The sequence below is a fragment of the Hyperolius riggenbachi genome, chromosome 1, assembly GCF_040937935.1.
Source record: "Hyperolius riggenbachi isolate aHypRig1 chromosome 1, aHypRig1.pri, whole genome shotgun sequence".
In the NCBI taxonomy this organism is placed as follows: Eukaryota; Metazoa; Chordata; class Amphibia; order Anura; family Hyperoliidae; genus Hyperolius; species Hyperolius riggenbachi.
This window is the reverse complement of record NC_090646.1, coordinates 211,655,403-211,672,214: the sequence shown is the minus strand read 5'-3', so window position 1 is coordinate 211,672,214 and position 16,812 is coordinate 211,655,403.

The window sequence follows — 16,812 nt, the reverse complement described above, 5'->3', positions numbered from 1 at the left end:
GAGGAGTGATGAATGATCACTGCTATTGGCTTCAGCAGTGATCATTCATCTGTACAGGATATAAGCCAGACGAAGGCTGCAAGGCCGAAAGCTTGCTTATTTTTATTCATTTTTAGTTAGCCAATAAATGGTATCATCCTGGTTTAAAACTTCTTGCTTTTACTGATGGCTAACACGGTACAATACCCTACTGCTACTCATCTGTGGGGGGGTTCATTAACTAACTAATAAAACATATATTTCCTTTCACTAATTAGTGCTGAATCAGAAAATGAGCATGCCCAATCGCCCACAGCACTGCTTTAGCCACAAATCATATATATATATGGCCTCATGGCTTGCCTATAGTCACAGAGGACTCCAGTGGTTAACCACTTAAAGACCATAGGCTTACACTCCCCCTAGTGACCAGGCTATTTTTTTTAATTCAGCACACTGCAGCTTTAACAGTGTGCTGCACAGCGATGAGTCTGCCCCCTTTTCTGCCCACCAACAGAGCTTTCTGTTGGTGGGCTCTGATCGCTGCTGCAAGATTTTTTTATTATTAATTTATTTATTTCATTTTTATTAAAAGTGTGTATGTTTTATTTTTTCCCCCATCCCCTCCCTCCCCCCTAAGGGCAATCAGGGGGGTCCTCTCTCATAGACATCAGCCTATTAGAGGGGATCGTGTTCGGAGCCGCTCCAGGGGACAGCCAAGTAACAGGGCTGTCCCCAGTACAGCGCTGCTGTAGATCACAGCGCTGTACAACGAAAACAAACGGCTGTTTGTTTTTTAGTCTGCCAGCAACGATCGGCATGGCAGACTGTTATCCACACATGCAATCCCCGCTAATCTCCACCCCTGTAACAGAGGTGCTAAATTCACTGCACATTGATTGCTGTGTTTGTTGTCCCCGTTTTATTGCCTGAAGAAGTGGGTCTGCTCCCACGAAACGCGTTGCAGATTTTGGGGTACTATTGAATAAATGTATTCGTTTGATTCGATGACAGACCTTGGTGTCTAATTATTGAGGGGAAGTCCACCACTTTCCCTCCCGGCAATTCTTAACAATTTTATATTAATTTTATTCTGCTGGCGCCTCTGATCACCTACCAGTATTCTGATTGCTCATCCCTAATGCCTACAGAGAATAAAAGGATGGAAGGTTAGTAGGCTGGAGATGCTGCCGGCCTCACTGAGGAAAACAGTAGTAATTGGGCAAAGTTTTCAAATACGTGTGATAAATTATTTTCTGTTAGAGCATTTGGCTAATGGCCCACAGGTATTAAACATTCACTGATCTGACTAAAAATAGTAGGCTGCATCTGTCTCTGGGTACATTCAGAATCCTATCATACCAATGCTACATCACCAGCATGAGAATCAGATGTCTATGGAAGTTAACTGCGATGTACTTGAAATTATTAGCACTAATTGGAGTTTAATTTAATTTGCAAATTAACTTATATATTTAGTAAGTGCTGCAGGGGACAGATACAAGATAATAAAATTGAAAGTAATGCAAATTATTTAAAAACCGATTATATAATTGAAAATTGTAAACGTAGATGACATAACAGTTTCTAATGATATGATTAGTCCTTTATAACTGCTAAACTGAGATAATCATGTGAACATTAGCTACATAACCTAAAGACGTTTCCTTTTACAGCATGCATATCGAGCAATTCACTATACTAATATGATTTTATCTGTGTGAGCATTTTTACTATTCTTCCTTTATTGTATAATGTGGATCTATAATCTACGGAATAAAACATGGACTGAACAGAGAAAATTACAGCTTTTTAACTGAGTACTCCCATGCATACACATTATCAGTGGCATAGCAATAGGGGGTGCAGAGGTTGCAACCGCACCGGGGCCCTTGGGCTGGAGGGGCCCACTAGGAGCCCGCCTTCATCCACCTTATTAGCTGTTTATTGGTACTATGCTGGTAATGAACACCTCTATATGTGCATCGAATAGTGGTAATCCTTAACAAGCCATTTCCTTACTCTGATTACATCTCTCTGGCACTGCAGCTGTCCTTGGAAGGTTTTCAGGCTCCATATCAATAGAGTGCTTGGAGCCCCATGTAAACCTTGCACTGGGGACACACAGGGCCGGTCCTGGACTTTCTGCTGCCTGAGGCAAAGATCGTGAAGGCGCCCCCCCCCCCCCCCCGGGCCCCAGGCACCCCCCCCTCCTTAAAGCAAAATTAAAGAATTAAAGAAGACCGCTTCAGTTTCTGCTCTACAGTGAATTAACTATCACATACCTTGCATTACTGGAGACCTGTAGGAAGAGTATGCTTTGAAGGAGAATGAAAAGTTTGGTTTCAGGGCTCCAGATTGGCAATCCTAAAAAAAAAGTCAAGTTTAATTCAATAGTCCATGAGAGTCCATCTGCTTGTTCTCCCTCCTGTCTTTCTTAGCAGAATTAAGCCTGATACACACTTTCAATTACGAGTGGCCAATCATTGACCAATTTTACCACCTGCCTTCATGTAGTATAAGGGATACCTACATAATCTGCTCATAGTGTGCAATATCTGCTGCCCAGCCTCATACTACATGACGCAGGTGGTAAAATTGGTCAGTAATTGGCCAATCATAATTGAAAGTGTGTACCAGGCTTTAGCCCTCATCTTAGAAGTGGATGTGTTAGAGGATTTAAATGAATCATGTATAATCCAGGGAGTGGGTTGGAGCAGTAGTTGGAGCACAGACAGCCCATGCTTTCATGCCTCCTTCCTTATCTCTCCTCCCAATCCAAACCACTAGGTGCCTTCAGTCAGTCAGTACCACTGGCAATATAGCTAGCCTAGCCAGCCCAGGTTGTAAGTATGGTACAGACCGTGCAGTTGGTGAAGCCTGCTGCTGCCACCCTCCTGCATGTCCCTGACCCGACCCCTTTTATTATAGCAGGCAGCCAGTACAGACAGAGACAGAAATCATCACATAGCATTATAGCAGAGAGAAAAAAATTACAGGATCATCATTTTACCATACACCAATACCACTGACTTCTACCATGAGTCATCATTGATGACTACTACACACTACCTTAACCTTATTATACTAAATAATAACTTAAAAAAATAAAAAGGAATGTACCTCTCTCATGCGCCCCTCTCTTTTATGCCTCTGTTTTGTTTCTATCTTTCCTGTGCTTCACTCATGTGTCCCCTCTACAGTGCTTTCTCATGCCCTATTCTCCTATGCATCTCTCCCTTTCTCCTGTACCTCTCTGATGCCACCTATCTCTTGTGCCCCCTTTCCAGTGCTTTTCTCATTTGCCCCCTTTCTCCTGCGCCCCTCTCTCCTGCCTCCCTTCTGTGCCCATTCTCCCACCCCCCCCCCCCCCTCCCTCCTGTGCCCATAGCTTCCAACTGTCCCTCTTTCGGAGGGACGGTCCCTCTGTCCTCCTCATTTGCCCCTCTTTCAGGACTTTGTCCCTCGTTCTATGTAAATATATATATTTCTCTACTAAAAAAATATGTTTAAATGACTCTAAACTTTATTCCCATCCTGTAAATTGATATTACTAATTTTAAAATGTTACTATGAAGGAAAATGAACCAGGATAGAAAGGACCAGTGTGGTTTGACTTATAAAACAACATATTTTTCTTATGAAATCTTTATGGTATGCGTGACTAGGGTTGTGATGGGGGCGTGGTCAGGGGTGTAGCAGGGGCGTGGCTTAAGTGTCCCTCTTTCTCATCTCAAAAAGTTGGGAGGTATGCCTGTGCCTCCCTTATGTCACCCCTCTCCTGTGCCTCCCTTTTGTGCTGCCGCCTCTTATGTGTCTCCTTCCTGTGACCCCTCTCCTGTGCAGCCTGTCCTTCCCTTGTGTATTTTCCCCATGTGCCTCCCTTCTGTGGCCTCTCCCCTGTGCCTCCTTATTTGCCACTCCCTCTCCTGAGTTTCTGTCTTACTCTTATGCCTCTCCTTGCAGTCACTGCCCTCCTCCCTCTCCATGTTTGGATCCCCACTACCATGTCACCATCTTCCTGCTCCCACTTAGCCCCTTTCTTGTGCCCCCCTTCCGTCTTTGTAATCCCCTTCATTGATTCTGTTCCGCGTGCCATTTGCCAAGCCCTACCATCTCCCCCCCCCCCACTTTGTCATCCCCTTCATTGATTCTGTTCCCCTTGCCATTTGCCAAGCCCCCCATCTCCCCCCCCCCACTTTGTCATCCCCTTCATTGATTCTGTTTCCGTGCCATTTGCCAAGCCCCCCATCTCCCCCCCCCCACTTTGTCATCCCCTTCATTGCTTCTTTCTTTTCCCCTTGCCAAGCCCCCCCCCCCTAATGTATACATTATAACATTACATCATCCCCAGACCCCCACACAATCCACCGTGAAGAAAAGCCTGCCCTGAGTGATGCAGGCAGCAAACAAAGTAAGTGACAAGTGACAGTGAGTGACTGAGTCTGACTCACTCACCGGGGATTGGGTCTCCCTCTGGGTCTGTGGCAGCGGCGAAGGGCGGGCATCCGCACCGCACGCATGCATGATCCTGCACTGGCAGGCAGGGGACAGACGGCTGTCTGAGGCCTGCGGCGGGCATGCTCCGCCTCCACCATTTCGGATCTCGCGCTGGGCCTGGGCCGGTGAGCGGCGGCCGGAGGCGGCAGCCAGCCAGAGCCAGCCTCATCATCGTCGGGTCACGCCGCCGCCCGTGCGTGACAATCAGCCGCAGGGCAGCAGAGGCAGAGCGGGCGACATCCGCCGCCAAAGGCAGCGTCACATACAGGCAGCCTTGGAGGAGGATACAGCCAGGAGAGGCCGCAGCCCGTAGAGCTGAGCTCCGAGAGTCGTCGGACTCGGAGGCCGGCCCGGCGGCATCATGTGGGTGGCGGGCGGGAGGTGCGCACAGCCTAATGGGGGGCGGCGGGGGCCGCGTCTCAGAAGTTCACAGACAGTCCGGGCGGCCTCGACGGAGCCGGAGGGGAGCTGGGGAGGATCACTCACGGTGTGTGTGCAGGCACGAGGTCGGAGGCAGGTCGGGCACCACACAGGATCAGCCGGACTTCGTCTGCACTGCAGCCTGCATGCTCTCTCTCCTCTCCCCAGTCACTTCCTCTCTATGTCTGGTGCCGCCCCTCCACTTCCTGCCGCCTGAGGAACCCGCCTCACCCCGCCTCATGGGCGGGCCGGCCCTGGGGACACAAGCATCTTAGTTACGCCACTACACACTATTGACTGGTCCATGTGTAACTCACTAATATAAGGCACCCAGTGCCAGAACCTTACCTTCCTCCTTTTCTACATACAACTTTCTGTGAAAAGCACGTTGGAAGTGATCAGCTTTATTTATTACAAAGGTGAATTACAGAAACATTTTATTATCACAAATCATACATAGAATTGAATATGATATATGAAACTGGTGCCTAAACACACACTTAATATTCTTAGAATATCACTGGTGGATATTGGTGACATAGAAACATGTAAACAGGTTGACTATTGGATACTTTATTTATTTAATATGTTTGTTCATTGTTTTGTCCATACTTTTCCCCTGATGAAGCTATTGCAGCGAAACCGGATGGAGGTGGTGGACGTTTATGCTGGGATGGTGCCCTGAGCTTTTTTGATATGTGCCTTGTAAGTGACTTTTTATGCTTTTGTGCTTTTTATCTTTAAGTGATATTAAGAGTGTTAACAGTATACATTTAGAGGCGTTTTTTCTTCCTTTAATGGTTGATGGCATGCTGGAATAACTTCGGCTTAGTGATGCTTATGATTCTATCTGCTAACGCTATAATAGATAGACACAAAAATAACCTTTTGCCTTCTAAAAACAAAAGCACATTTTTGAAAAATGTCCACTTCTAAAGAACTTAAAGTCAGTTTGGACTTGTGTTGGTTAGGATAATTACAGGTATTTTATTTGAAGATGACTAAAACCTATGCACTGGATCATTTCTGTTTTTCTTTTATGTTTTTGCTCTGCTTTTTGTATTTCCAGTGTATCCTGCACAGCCAAATCTCATTTCATCTGCAGTTTTTTTCAGGAGTAAATGTAATCTTTGTTTTTCATATAATTTAATTCAGCTATTATGATATTGCTGAAGAGAAATGTTAAATAGTGGCATTTTAGGAGGCTTCAGAGTCTCTTTAAAGCGGAATATAACCCTGCATTTCAACTTTGCTCTAAAACATTATTTACAGTATATTATATGCAACCAGCATTTTTTTTTTTTTTACTAGACCAGCATTGGAAGGGTTACACAGGGCTTTAAAGTTCCTGGACAGAACTGCAGACGCATCCGAAGCTGACATAGATACATTTTGTTTACATAAATGTATCTAAGTGTGTAATGTGACTCACTCTCTCTGACTGAGAAGGAGCTGGAGGACAGCCAAAGAGTGTGTAACATTTATCACTTGTTACATTCTATTTAGTTAAAATGTATCTATCTGAACTTCTGCATATCTCTCCACGGAACGTTAAACCTCTGTGTTTAACCCTTCTAATGCTGGTCTAGTAAAACAAAAAAATGCTGGTTGCATATAATATGCTGTAAATAATGTTTTAGAGCAAAGTTGAAATACAGGGTTATATTCCGCTTTAAGGCAACGCAATTACTTCAGATTCTATTTTCGATCAAGAAAAATATCAATATTAAGATCTGACATCAATTGCACATAGAATAAAGCTAGCATACATGTGTACCATATATATATATATATATATATATATATATATATATATATATATATATATATATATATATATATATATATATATATATATATATATATATATTATTTATTTTTTTCAAATTCCGATCAAATTTCTGATTTCATAAATATAACTGTTGCTTTCCACTAATTTGGTAGTCCTAGCAGACTTTAATTCCCTCCAAAGAAAAGGACCACTTTTATTTATTTTTTTTACGGTCCATCAGCAAAGAAAGGATGGAAGCGAGTCTGGATTTGCCATAGTTATGAAAGTGACAGGCTTCATTGGTAGATCACACAAAAGCTAGTATTTTTTTTTTTGTACGCTGGGCCAACATATCTACAGGTGAAATTACTGCATAAATCAATTTAAATTTCAAAATACTATAACTTCAGAACTATCCTAGTACCCTTATTACACATTATTCATGGGCATCAGGTAACAAACTCCTCCTCCCTTTGGCTCAGCTTTAGGTCTGCTCCAAGTCTATTCACAGGGCATCTGCCCTTTTTCTGTGAAAAGTAAACATGAGAGACAACCAAAAAACTATATGCTGATCAATTGGCACAGGTTAGAGTAAACCGTACTCTACCTGCGAAAATTGTCATATCAAAAGACAGGGCTGCCCTTTATCTCCAATCCTTTTCAATCTATGTATGGAGACTTCGCTCACGAACATCCGCTCAGCAATGGGAGTCTGGGGTATTCAGTCGGGAAGACTACATATTAAAACTCTGGCCTATGCCATAGGCAAATGCAGGGGGGGATTGCAGCTGCCCAGAATCCCCCCTCAGACCAGAGAAGTGCAGTGTCTGGGCACAGGTACAAGTTGAGACACCAGAATATCTGCAGGCATCCTGCAGCTCCCAGCACTGCCCCTGTTCTTTCCCTGCTGCAGTTGACTTTGGATGGAGCGGCAGCGTGTGTACAGAGCATGGAGCAGCAGTGTGTGTACAGAGCATGGAGCAGCAGCGTGTGTACAGAGCATGGAGCAGCAGTGTGTGTACAGAGCATGGAGCAGCTCTGGGGAACTTAACAGTCAGGTATGAGCACAGCCCTGTTCCCTGCAGTGTGAATGCTTCACTTTCCCTTTCATTACCAATGTAGGATTTCCTCATTATTGTCTGTATCCAAACTGCTTCTGATCGATCCCGTTGTCGATCGGGAGCAGATCGGAAATTTAGGAAATAATTGTCAGATCCTGTCAGTCGGATGAGAAAATGCATTATGTGTACCCAGCATGATGTCATACCATATTATTATACTGTATTGTGCATTGCTGCGGGAGACCTTTCAGGAATCCCCCCCCCCCCCCTTTAAAATCCTGGGTTTGCCCATGTATGCAGATGATGTTTATTAATTCTATCTGACCAAATATTGTCATTACAAAGGTGCAGAGAGATCCTGGATCCTAAAGGATTTTAAGTTGTGCTCTAACTTTAAAATTAATATAAAAAAAGGCTTTTCATTAATTACAAAAAAAAAAAAAAAAAAAAAAGAATCATGGCCAAGTGTAATTTCACATGGAACGGTTTTTCGAGTAAATATTTAGGGATTAATCTATGTAATGATCTAGTAAATTTGTCCCTGGCTAATTACTGACCACTTACAAAAGAAGCAGAGAAAACCCCGGTTTTACTGTATTGGGACAAATTGCTTTTATTAAGATGATGATCTTACCTATACTATTATTTATGATGCAGTGTTTGCTGATTAGCCTTCAAGGTGCTTGGTAGAGTTGGGCCGAACGGTTCGCCGGCGAACGGGGTTCGCGCGAACTTAGGTGGTTCGCGTGCGGGTACCGCACGCGAACCTTTTGCGGAAGAAGTTCGGTTCGCCCCATAATGCACCTGAGGGTCAACTTTGACCCTCTACATCACAGTCAGCAGGCCCAGTGTAGCCAATTAGGCTACACTAGCCCCTGGAGCCCCACCCCCCCTTATATAAGGCAGGCAGCGGCGGCCATTACGGCCACTCGTGTGCCTGCATTAGTCAGAGTAGGGCGAGCTGCTGCAGACTGTCTCTCAGGGAAAGATTAGTTAGGCTTAACTTCTTCCTGGCTGCATACCTGTTCTGTTCAGTGAGCCCTCAGCCCACTGCATACCTGTACTGTGATCCTGCCACTGCATAGCTGTTCAGTGATCCTGCCACAGCATACCTGTTCTGTTCAGTGAGCCCTCAGCCCACTGCATACCTGTACTGTGATCCTGCCACTGCATACCTGTTCAGTGATCCTGCCACAGCATACCTGTTCTGTTCAGTGAGCCCTCAGCCCACTGCATACCTGTACTGTGATCCTGCCACTGCATAGCTGTTCAGTGATCCTGCCACAGCATACCTGTTCTGTTCAGTGAGCCCCCAGCCCACTGCATACCTGTACTGTGATCCTGCCACTGCATACCTGTTCAGTGATCCTGCCACAGCATACCTGTTCTGTTCAGTGAGCCCTCAGCCCACTGCATACCTGTACTGTGATCCTGCCACTGCATACCTGTTCAGTGATCCTGCCACAGCATACCTGTTCTGTTCAGTGAGCCCTCAGCCCACTGCATACCTGTACTGTGATCCTGCCACTGCATAGCTGTTCAGTGATCCTGCCACAGCATACCTGTTCTGTTCAGTGAGCCCTCAGCCCACTGCATACCTGTACTGTGATCCTGCCACTGCATACCTGTTCAGTGATCCTGCCACAGCATACCTGTTCTGTTCAGTGAGCCCTCAGCCCACTGCATACCTGTACTGTGATACTGCCACTGCATACCTGTTCAGTGATCCTGCCACAGCATACCTGTTCTGTTCAGTGAGCCCTCAGCCCACTGCATACCTGTACTGTGATCCTGCCACTGCATAGCTGTTCAGTGATCCTGCCACAGCATACCTGTTCTGTTCAGTGAGCCCTCAGCCCACTGCATACCTGTACTGTGATCCTGCCACTGCATACCTGTTCAGTGATCCTGCCACAGCATACCTGTTCTGTTCAGTGAGCCCTCAGCCCACTGCATACCTGTACTGTGATCCTGCCACTGCATAGCTGTTCAGTGATCCTGCCACAGCATACCTGTTCTGTTCAGTGAGCCCCCAGCCCACTGCATACCTGTACTGTGATCCTGCCACTGCATACCTGTTCAGTGATCCTGCCACAGCATACCTGTTCTGTTCAGTGAGCCCTCAGCCCACTGCATACCTGTACTGTGATCCTGCCACTGCATACCTGTTCAGTGATCCTGCCACAGCATACCTGTTCTGTTCAGTGAGCCCTCAGCCCACTGCATACCTGTACTGTGATCCTGCCACTGCATAGCTGTTCAGTGATCCTGCCACAGCATACCTGTTCTGTTCAGTGAGCCCTCAGCCCACTGCATACCTGTACTGTGATCCTGCCACTGCATACCTGTTCAGTGATCCTGCCACAGCATACCTGTTCTGTTCAGTGAGCCCTCAGCCCACTGCATACCTGTACTGTGATACTGCCACTGCATACCTGTTCAGTGATCCTGCCACAGCATACCTGTTCTGTTCAGTGAGCCCTCAGCCCACTGCATACCTGTACTGTGATCCTGCCACTGCATAGCTGTTCAGTGATCCTGCCACAGCATACCTGTTCTGTTCAGTGAGCCCTCAGCCCACTGCATACCTGTACTGTGATCCTGCCACTGCATACCTGTTCAGTGATCCTGCCACAGCATACCTGTTCTGTTCAGTGAGCCCTCAGCCCACTGCATACCTGTACTGTGATCCTGCCACTGCATAGCTGTTCAGTGATCCTGCCACAGCATACCTGTTCTGTTCAGTGAGCCCCCAGCCCACTGCATACCTGTACTGTGATCCTGCCACTGCATACCTGTTCAGTGATCCTGCCACAGCATACCTGTTCTGTTCAGTGAGCCCTCAGCCCACTGCATACCTGTACTGTGATCCTGCCACTGCATACCTGTTCAGTGATCCTGCCACAGCATACCTGTTCTGTTCAGTGAGCCCTCAGCCCACTGCATACCTGTACTGTGATCCTGCCACTGCATAGCTGTTCAGTGATCCTGCCACAGCATACCTGTTCTGTTCAGTGAGCCCTCAGCCCACTGCATACCTGTACTGTGATCCTGCCACTGCATACCTGTTCAGTGATCCTGCCACAGCATACCTGTTCTGTTCAGTGAGCCCTCAGCCCACTGCATACCTGTACTGTGATACTGCCACTGCATACCTGTTCAGTGATCCTGCCACAGCATACCTGTTCTGTTCAGTGAGCCCTCAGCCCACTGCATACCTGTACTGTGATCCTGCCACTGCATACCTGTTCAGTGATCCTGCCACAGCATACCTGTTCTGTTCAGTGAGCCCTCAGCCCACTGCATACCTGTACTGTGATCCTGCCACTGCATAGCTGTTCAGTGATCCTGCCACAGCATACCTGTTCTGTTCAGTGAGCCCTCAGCCCACTGCATACCTGTACTGTGATCCTGCCACTGCATAGCTGTTCAGTGATCCTGCCACAGCATACCTGTTCTGTTCAGTGAGCCCCCAGCCCACTGCATACCTGTACTGTGATCCTGCCACTGCATACCTGTTCAGTGATCCTGCCACAGCATACCTGTTCTGTTCAGTGAGCCCTCAGCCCACTGCATACCTGTACTGTGATCCTGCCACTGCATACCTGTTCAGTGATCCTGCCACAGCATACCTGTTCTGTTCAGTGAGCCCTCAGCCCACTGCATACCTGTACTGTGATCCTGCCACTGCATAGCTGTTCAGTGATCCTGCCACAGCATACCTGTTCTGTTCAGTGAGCCCTCAGCCCACTGCATACCTGTACTGTGATCCTGCCACTGCATACCTGTTCAGTGATCCTGCCACAGCATACCTGTTCTGTTCAGTGAGCCCCCAGCCCACTGCATACCTGTACTGTGATCCTGCCACTGCATACCTGTTCAGTGATCCTGCCACAGCATACCTGTTCTGTTCAGTGAGCCCTCAGCCCACTGCATACCTGTACTGTGATCCTGCCACTGCATAGCTGTTCAGTGATCCTGCCACAGCATACCTGTTCTGTTCAGTGAGCCCTCAGCCCACTGCATACCTGTACTGTGATCCTGCCACTGCATACCTGTTCAGTGATCCTGCCACTGTATACCTGTTCTGTGAACCCGCCACTGTATACCTGTTCTGTTCAGTGGACCCGCCACTGTATACCTGTTCTGTGAACCCGCCACTGTATACCTGTTCTGTTCAGTGGACCCGCCACTGTATACCTGTTCTGTGAACCAGCCACTGTATACCTGTTCTGTTCAGTGGACCCGCCACTGTATACCTGTTCTGTGAACCCGCCACTGTATACCTGTTCTGTTCAGTGGACCTGCCACTGTATACCTGTTTAGTGAACACGCCACTGCATACCTGTTGTGTTCAGTGAACCTGCCACTGCATACCTGTTCTGTGAACCCGCCACTGTATACCTGTTCTGTTCAGTGGACCCGCCACTGTATACCTGTTCTGTGAACCCGCCACTGTATACCTGTTCTGTTCAGTGGACCTGCCACTGTATACCTGTTTAGTGAACACGCCACTGCATACCTGTTGTGTTCAGTGAACCTGCCACTGCATACCTGTTCTGTGAACCCGCCACTGTATACCTGTTCTGTTCAGTGGACCCGCCACTGTATACCTGTTCTGTTCAGTGGACCTGCCACTGTATACCTGTTCTGTTCAGTGGACCTGCCACTGTATACCTGTTTAGTGAACACGCCACTGCATACCTGTTGTGTTCAGTGAACCCGCCACTGTATACCTGTACTGTTCAGTGAACCCACCGCATCAGTGCGCATACCTGTGCAGTTAAGTGAACCCACCTACCTACGTGAGTGCACGCAGTGTGATATACCACTCCGTGCATACCCGATATGGACAAAACAGGTAGAGGAAGAGGAAGAGGTAGTGGCAGAGGCAGAGGAAGGCCACCCGGCAGGTCTGCGCGAGGTCGTGTAAATGTAATTTCGTGTGGACCTGGCCCACAGTACAGTGCTCGGAAGAAGGCACGTCCCATCACCTCCCAAGATTGTCAGGACGTGGTTGAGTATTTAGCGACACAGAACACCTCATCTTGCTCAGCCACCAGCGCTACTACTAGCACCACTTCCGCTGCATTTGACACTTCGCAAGAATTATTTAGTGGTGGTGAAATCACTGATGCACAGCCATTGTTACAGCCAGATGAATTTTCACCAGCTCATATGTCTGCGTTACGCGACAACACTATGGATGTAACGTGTAAGGAGGATGAAGGACCTACACATTTGGATTTTTCTGAGGCAAGCGAAGCTGGGCAGGATGATTACGATGATGACGATGATAGGGATCCTCTGTATGTTCCCAATAGAGGAGATGAAGAGGGGGACAGTTCAGAGGGGGAGTCAGAGAGTAGTAGGAGGATAGAAGTTGCTGAAAGAAGCTGGGGCAGCTCTTCGTCAGAAACAGCTGGTGGCAGAGTCCGGCACCATGTATCGCCAGATTCGCCACCTATGTACAGCCAGCCAACTTGCCCTTCAGCATCAGCTGCTGAGGTGCCCACATCCCAGGGTGGCTCAGCGGTGTGGAAATTTTTTAATGTGTGTGCCTCAGATCGGACCAAAGCCATCTGTTCGCTCTGCCAACAAAAATTGAGCCGTGGAAAGGCCAACACTCACGTAGGGACAAGTGCCTTACGAAGGCACCTGCAGAAAAGGCACAAACAGCAATGGGATGGCCACCTGAGCAAAAGCAGCAGCAGCACACAAAAGCAAAGTCACCCTCCTTCTCCTCTTCCTCCTTCAGGTGCATCATCTGCTTATGCCGCTCTCTCCCTTGCACCTTCACAGGCACCCTCCTCCACTCCGCCTCTGCCCTTGAGCGGTTCCTGCTCCTCTGCCCACAGCAGCAGTCAGGTGTCCGTGAAGGAAATGTTTGAGCGGAAGAAGCCACTTTTGGCCAGTCACCCCCTTGCCCGGCGTCTGACAGCTGGCGTGGCGGAACTGTTAGCTCGCCAGCTGTTACCATACCGGCTGGTGGACTCTGAGGCCTTCCGTAAATTTGTGGCCATCGGAACACCGCAGTGGAAGATGCCAGGCCGCACTTATTTTTCCAGAAAGGCCATACCCCAACTGCACCGTGAAGTTGAGAGGCAAGTGGTGTCATCTCTTGCGAAGAGCGTTGGGTCAAGGGTACACCTGACCACGGATGCCTGGTCTGCCAAGCACGGGCAGGGCCGCTACATTACCTACACAGCCCATTGGGTGAACCTGGTGGTGAACGATGGCAAGCAGAAAGCGGCGGACCAAATTGTGACACCTCCACGGCTTGCAGGCAGGCCTCCTGCCACCTCCTCTCCTCCTGCTACATGCTCTTCGCTGTCCTCCTCCTCCTCCTTGGCTGAGTGGCAGTTCTCCTCTCCAGCTACACAGCCCCAGCTCCGCAGGGCCTATGCTGCATGCCAGGTACGACGGTGTCACGCCATCTTAGACATGGCTTGTCTCAAAGCGGAGAGTCACACTGGAGCAGCTCTCCTGGCTGCTCTTAAGAAACAGGTGGATGAGTGGCTGACCCCGCACCACCTGGAGATAGGCAACGTGGTGTGCGACAACGGCAGCAATCTGCTTGCCGCTTTGCATATGGGGAAGCTGACACACATACCCTGCATGGCACATGTCATGAATCTGGTGGTTCAAAGATTTGTGGCAAAGTACCCTGGCTTAGCGGATGTCCTGAAGCAGGCCAGGAAGTTCTGTGGGCATTTGAGGCGCTCTTACACAGCCATGGCACGATTTGCAGAAATTCAGCGTAAAAACAACATGCCGGTGAGACGCCTCATTTGCGATAGCCCCACTCGCTGGAACTCGACCCTCCTCATGTTCTCCCGCCTGCTAGAACAGAAGAAAGCCGTCACCCAGTACCTCTACAACTGGAGTAGAACGAAACAGTCTGGGAAGATGGGGATGTTCTGGCCCGACAACTGGACAATGATGAAAAATGCATGCAGGCTCATGCGGCCGTTTGAGGAGGTGACCAACCTGGTGAGCCGCAGTGAGGGCACCATCAGCGACTTAATTCCCTACGCGTACTTCTTGGAGCGTGCTGTGCGTAGAGTGGCGGATGAAGCTGCGAATGAGCGTGACCAGGAACCGTTACGGCAGGAACAGGCATGGGACCAATTTTCATCAGACCCAGCTGTTTCCTCAACACCTGCGGCAGCACAGAGGGGGGAGGAGGAGGAAGAAGAGAGGTCATGTGCAGAAGATGAGTCAGACTCAGAGGATGATGAGCAAGGTGTTTCTTTGGGGGAGGAGGAGGAGGAGGAGGGGACAGCGGCAGGAGAACAACCGCAGCAGGCGTCGCAGGGGGCTTGTGCTGCGCAACCTTCCCGTGGTATTGTTCGCGGCTGGGGGGAGGAGGTTGACTTACCTGACGTCACTGAGGAAGAGCAAGAGGAGATGGAGGGTACTGGATCCGACTTTGTGCAGATGTCGTCTTTTATGCTGTCCTGCCTGTTGAGGGACCCCCGTATAAAAAACCTCAAGGGGAATGAGCTGTACTGGGTGGCCACACTACTAGACCCTCGGTACAGGCACAAAGTGGCGGACCTGTTACCAACTCACCGGAAGGTGGAAAGGATGCAGCACATGCAGAACCAGCTGTCAACTATGCTTTACAATGCCTTTAAGGGTGATGTGACGGCACAACGCCAGCAAGGTACCACTGCCACTAATCCTCCTCCCGTGTCCACGCAGTCAAAGACAGGACGCTCCAGCGATCTCATGGTGATGTCGGACATGCGGACGTTCTTTAGTCCAACGCCTCGCCGTAGCCCTTCCGGATCCACCCTCCACCAACGCCTGGAACGGCAGGTAGCCGACTACCTGGCCTTAAGTGTGGATGTAGACACTGCTGTGAACAGCGATGAGGAACCCTTGAACTACTGGGTGCGCAGGCTTGACCTGTGGCCAGAGCTGTCCCAATTTGCCATCCAACTTCTCTCCTGCCCTGCCGCAAGCGTCCTCTCAGAAAGGACCTTCAGCGCAGCTGGAGGCATTGTCACAGAGAAGAGAAGTCGCCTAAGTCACAAAAGTGTTAAGTACCTCACCTTTATAAAAATGAATGAGGCATGGATCCCGGAGGGCTGCTGCCCGCCCCAAGACTAAGTCAGTCCCCGCACATACAGCATCTCTGCCTGCACGCCGTGTGACTGGCTGCCTGGCCTGCCCCAAGAAGACTAAGTCGCTCCCAGTCCCTCCACACAGCATGTCTGCCTGCAGGCCGCTTCACTACCTTCTCCGCCACCACCAACAGGGTCCGGGACTCCAGGCGGATTGCTGAATTTTTTAGGCCGCTGCTAGCAGCGGCCGCTGTAATAATTTTTCGGGTGCGTGTACATGACTGCCTAATTTTTCTGGCTGCACTGCGGGCAGCTGCAACAACAAAAGAAAAGGCATGAACATGCGCCCATTCCCCTTCGTGATCATTACCTTGCCGTGGTGAAGGGGCTTGCGTATCACAATGGAGCAATGACCGGCGCCTAGATGAGTGTCTCGGGGGGCACACCCACGATAATAAGGTCGTTGCCTCATTGTGGTCAGACCAAATTTGATCAGCTGGACAGTCACTGTTCTGTCATTCAGCTACATCAGCCAGGTGACTGACCATATGGGCTGTAAAGCCACCAAAACCTGCACTCTCGCCATGGTGCGCACCAGTCCAGCACGGCCGTCACTACACAAACAGCTGTTTGCGGTGCGTTACACGATGAGTTTGGTGCGTCAGTGTGAAGCAGTACCTTAATTACACTACCTGATTGATGTATACACATGCAAGATGTTTGAAAGCACTTTAGGCCTGTCATTTAACATTCAATGTGATTTCTGCCCTTAAAACGCTGCTTTGCGTCAAATCCAGATTTTTCCCGGGGACTTTTGGCATGTATCCCACTCCGCCATCCCCCCCTCCAGGTGTTAGACCCCTTGAAACATCTTTTCCATCACTTTTGTGGCCAGCATAATTAATTTTTTTTTTCAAAGTTCGCATCCCCATTGAAGTCTATTGCGGTTCGCGAACTTTAACGCGAACCGAACCTTTCGCGAAAGTTCGCGAACCCGGTTCGCGAACCG